The 5,674-nt window shown below is 35.6% G+C and overlaps 1 long non-coding RNA gene across 1 annotated transcript in view; it reads left to right on the top strand.

Annotated features, from left to right (window-relative positions):
- The first annotated feature begins 3,688 nt into the window (after positions 1-3,688).
- LOC122066587 overlaps positions 3,689-5,674 on the top strand; it is a 4,944-nt gene continuing 2,958 nt past the window's right edge. The window contains exon 1 of the long non-coding RNA XR_006136401.1: positions 3,689-4,305. This is a non-coding gene — a long non-coding RNA (uncharacterized LOC122066587). The remainder of the gene's footprint in view (positions 4,306-5,674) is intronic.

Genomic DNA, 5,674 nt, shown 5'->3' on the forward strand with positions numbered 1-5,674 from the left:
ATAGAAAATTGACTTTGATATTTTGATTGATTATTTTGGAGAGCAAAGATCCATGTAGTCCACCTTATTTAGTTGAGATAAGGCTGAGTTGTTGTGATCTTTTGATTGATTATGCAATGACTAACCTTAAAGTCTTTCTTAATTTGGCACAATAGTTAAGTTGCACCATTGCTATGTTGGTTATACATTCAAAACTTGGAAATAGCTTCACCTGCAAAGCAGAGGGGGGGCCAAGCCGGAGGTTGATCGAAGAAGACCAAAGGTTGGGATAGGGTTTAGAAAACTCAACCCAGCAGGCATTGTTGATTCACTGTACTTCCCCTTAGATTGGTCATGTCTCAAGTTTGGTGGTTTAACTCAAGCATGTGGTTTACAAGTGTTAAGACTTTTTCCTTTTTAATTTCAATTGTAAATCTGTATAGCCCTTCTTGATTTTTAATCATTTGTAAATGCCACATGGTAAATTCCATAAAGCTTGAAATTTGACCGATGGTTAGATTACCGTTCATCCCACCTCTGTACAGAATTTTGGTTCTAGGCATGGTTCCAGGTGGTAATTTAAGCTGTTTGAGTTACTACAATCCCTATTCTTGTTATTTTCTTCCACATATATTTTATTACTTCAGTAATTTTGTTTAGTTTTCATACTGAAATATTTTGGGATGTTCAGAAAATCAATATAAAATGTTGAAGTTGAATGAAGCATTAAAAATGTAAAATTAGCTTTGATCTCTCTTAAAGCGGTCTGTCATTTGTATACTTTTCTCAATCTTTAAAGGTAGCTAACCTTAAATTTGTATTATATATTTCATGTTCATAAAGTAGATGTTTTCATAAGCATCTGTACAAAAGGTAATGATTTAAACTTCATTCCCTTTCATATCAATCCTGGAAAAGAAAAAAGAAGGTGAAGAGGTTCTTTCCATTGTTGCTATAAGCTTTTCAAATTTGTAATATTATATTAAGAATTCATGGTACTGCATCTCTCATTGGAAAATGCAAATATTTAATCAATCCTCCTTGAATTTTCCAGGTCAATATTCACCAAGTGTTCTACTGGATAATCTACTGGATTCTCATATATTTAGAAAGATAAAGTCTATATTAGAAAAGCCTAAAGAAAAGGGACTTGGGGATATTATCCACATTACTTCCCACTTCCACAGGTACTACAGTGCTTAGAGATGTTCCTGGTCAAGCTCAGAGATGCAGAGATGCAGAGATGCAGAGCTGCAGAAATTGGAAGATCCAGCAAAGCAAAAATGTCTTGAACATCAACATCTATTTGAAGGCCTAGGGCATATATTGAAGGACATTGCTTTTTGTGTCTCTTTCAAGGTTATGAAAGAGATGAGGCATTTGGTATCATAAACTCAATCTATGATAATTTGAATGCACTAAGAAACATCTCCTTGCAATTGGAAACTGTTGAAAAGCTTGTCAGATTTGCATCTTCTGAAAAAATTACCCAAATGGGTAAACTTGAAATGGTAAGGGAGCATAATGGATCAACTTTTGAAGTTGATAATATCTCAAAGGTATGTAAAAGCTTTCACTATCTACCTCAACATCTAAAGAGATGTGTTATCTACACTTGCATTCCATTACATTGATCCAGTTATGGATCGCCGTTGGCTTTATACGGATGGGACAAGAGCAACAAGTGGAGTGGGGTTGAATATATTTCAAAGAACTTGACAGACTTAAAATTTTTCTGTCTGATGTTTGTGGAAGTAATAACTTTCAGTATGATGTTTATGAAAATTATGAGCCCACATACAGAGTTGATAGGGATGTCTATGAACTAATAAAACAACAATATTGTGACTTTCCAAATGAATATGCCATCATGGGGGAAGGTGGATCAAATAAGGATGGTGCTGAGAGCTTTCCAAACTGGTTGTCTTCAGACAATTTCCATAGACTTACAGTTATCCACCTTAGAAACTGCAATTGCACCCATCTTCCAGACCTTGGAAAACTCCCTTCCCTCAAGTCATTGTACACACATGAAATGTATTCATTGAAAGAGATTAACCATGAGTTTGATGGTCAGTTCAAGAAATTAGAGGTACTAGAAATTGATGGAATGCCCTCTTTAAGCCTAGTCTTCGTGAACTTACTATCATTGACTGCCCAAAGCTGGTTACTCCTCCTGGGTTCATGAACCTCGAATCTCTACTACATTTGAAAATTATACTTTGCCCCGAAATGAAATATTTTCGAGGTTGAAGGCTACCAAAAAGTGTTCAGTCATTGACTATTATGAAATGTCTGAAACTTGAAGAACAATTTCAAAAGGGAGAAGTCAAATGGAGCAAGATAATAGCAAGCATTCCTGAAATCTGGATTGCGTACCAACAGATACCTCGAACAGGAACCAGTGAACAGGGGCAAACAGGTAAACCTCAGATTCATTAGAAGCACGTCTGAGCTCATTAGGGAGCCATTCCTTCATCAATTTATGTTTAATTTTATGTCAAAGTATTGCTAAGGTATTTGCATTATCATTTTTAAGCAGTTTATAATTTTATTTTTCATTTAGTTTTTGGTGAGAATATAATTGACAAGTCTATAGAAAAGAAAATTCTTAATTTAAACAAAAGTAATTAGTCTTATGCTGTGATTTTCCAGGCAACAAGTAGTTCATCTGTTTTCCTCCTCCTGTGTCAAACACATATTTAAATGCTTTTACTGATAGTCAGCCTGTAGTGCAACTAGACTGATAACCGAAATTGATCTGAGGCCCATGACTGAGAATACATGCTTCACAGAACCATGACATCTCTGAGCCAGAAGCCTGAGTCCCCAACTGGTGAAATCAAAGATCGAGAGGCAAAAAGAGAGATGAGCCAGAAACCGGAGGGCCATGCCTAGCAATGACAGCATCAATCCTCAATCCTCCAATTCTCCAATGAATGGAAGGCCCTTAAAATTTGTCAGAGGCAAATCCATTAGGAAATACTGAAAATTCATTTTCTTCCAAAGTTTCTTTTTAGGCTACTAGTATTTTGCCTTACTGGACTGGAAATCTAACAGTAAGGTCTTTGGTCAACACTCTGTTGGCTGTTGTAATGCTTTCATGAGGTTAGTCAATTGTTTTTTTTTTTTTTTTTTAAAAAGAGAAGGGAAACTTAAATACATTATATGAAGAATCCATAATGAAAAATATAAAGATCTAGCCTAATGAATAAGAATTTTCCAATATTAAAATAAATATTATGAAATAAAAAAAATCCAAAATCCACTTTGTTTTGTGGAAAAAAAAAATCAACCATTTACTCCTTTTCCCCTCTCCCCTCTCCCCTCTCCCCTCCCCCCTCCCCACTAAATTTATCTCATTCTTAAGACCCTTTCTATGCAGGCTGGGAAAATTCCGATGAGGAGTATTCAACAGATTTTTATGGTTATTTCTCCAACATCGGAGATTCCGATTAGAACTAAGAAGTAAGTCTGGATTGCATCTTTATCCTTATAATTTCCTCTTCTTTAAACATATGGTTTCTATTGTTGCATATAAAATGGGGACCTTGTAACTCATTTGTACCTATGGTTTCATCAGGCCTTGTATTTTTGTTTATATCCCACTACCGTATGCTTTTCATACTAAATTGTGATGCTTTACACACTAACTGTTTGTGATCTGTTTCCACCTTTTGCATATAGTGATATTATTTCTACCTCGGCTGAGAGACAATGCAACATTGATCCAAATAGTGTATGAGGAGCACAAATCATTGATCTGCTCAAGAAAAGATGAATATGCAAACACATAAAATGCCCCTTGTTCTCTACTGAGAGGTACGTGATTTGGATACTCTGAAAAGTTCATCAGATTGTGCTAAAAGGTCTGTGTTGCCTATGAGGGACTGACAATCTATCTACATTTGGACTGATTAGTAGATATACCTTCTTTTTCATCATGTGTTACCCAGACTAGGATCATGATCTAATCATACTTCCAGTATGTCTCATGGGGCAAATTGAATTCGTGCATAGGTCTGAAACAGAGCTTTTCATCCAGCCACTTGTGTGTGAAAGTAATGCAAGAAGGCATGCCGGCAAGCCAAAGTCAAAAGGTGTTGTGAGGCCAACAGAAAGGTGCAGAAATCATGTGTGGCAGTGCCCAGTGTGGCTGGTTTATGGTAATCTCTCTCCTATTCACTTCTGCTTCTGGTGGGAGGGGAGAGAACGAAAAAGAGCAAGAAGCAGGGTACGTAGAGCATGCAGAGCTCAAGTTGGGTGTTGTGCTCGCTTATAGGAATTTAAGTGACCACAAAATGCATGAGATTTCCTTGCTTAGAGGTATGTGTTTACCAACTTTGCCCAACAATATTACAGATATACAGCTAAAAAATCTCAGATCCATTGGAAGCCCTTATTAGAGTATATGAGCTCAATAGTGAGTCGTAAATTCATCCATTTATGTTTAATTCTATGTCGAAGTATTGCTATGGTATTTGCATTATTATTTTTTAGCATTGATAATTTTATTTTTCATTTAATTTTTGGGTGGAAGAATAAAACTATATTATTACTAGTATTGGTGAAAGAATATAACTGATAATTCTATAGAAAATTAAATTCTTAATTTAAATAAAAGGGACTAGAGTCACTAGACTTGTGCTGTGAATTGCCAGGCCAAGTAGTATATCATCTTTTTTCCCATTTTCGGGTCAAACATAATTGAGATGCTTGTACTGTTGGACAGCCTCTAGTACAAATAGACAGTGCCAAAAATCATCATAATGAGGCCAAACACTGAGAAAACTGAGAAACGTAGTAACACCAAATACATGGTTCACAGAACCATCGTAGCTCTGAGGCAATGCTTGAGAGCCTAAAACAAAAATGAGCCAGAACTAGTATTGAAACCAGAACCAGACTAGGAGCCAAAAGCAGAGATGAACCAGAAAGACGAGACCCATCAACGCATTAGAAATATAAACAGAGAGAGAATCACTGCCCGGCAATAACAGCAACAATCCTCATTACTCCAATTCTCCAGAAAATGTGATAGCTCTTTTTTCTTTTGTATTTTTGTTCTTTGTTTTTGTTTTTGTTTCTGTTTCTTGTTTTTTGTTTTTTGTTTTTTGTTTAAATGAGAAAAGGAATAAAATTCATTGAAAGACACAAGACAAATTTACATTGTTTCCACCTAGATGGGTAAAATCCATCATTTTACATGTACTTGAAAAGAGTGCAGTCAATGACAACTCTTGGAAATAACATGATGTTAAGTCATTATCAAATAATTTTGAAACCCTTTTTTACCTTTGATTTAGAGATCTTTTACGACTAAGACAAGGGACAATCAATAAAAGGTTACATGTTCTAGATAATTCTATAAAGGTGTCATTTAGACAATCCTATAAATATGGGGAAGACTTCTCTGTTCGGGAGTGTGGCTTCTGCACCAGTGCGGAGGCCAATAGGACTGCACCTAGAAACATCAATAAGGTGGGCATTTTCTTCTTTCATAATGGGCGGGGTGGTCATCCGTGTTTGAGCATAGCCTCTACACTCCCAGATAGTCATTTTTCCCTATAAATATTTAGCTCAATAAATAATAATTCTTCAATTGAAATATAAAGATTATGTAATAATTAAATAACTATAAAGAAATTTTTTTCAAATATCACATAGTTGAATCCTTTGGTCATTCTGTCCCACT

This window comes from Macadamia integrifolia, unplaced genomic scaffold (genome assembly GCF_013358625.1).
Source record: "Macadamia integrifolia cultivar HAES 741 unplaced genomic scaffold, SCU_Mint_v3 scaffold2478, whole genome shotgun sequence".
Classification (NCBI taxonomy): Eukaryota; Viridiplantae; Streptophyta; class Magnoliopsida; order Proteales; family Proteaceae; genus Macadamia; species Macadamia integrifolia.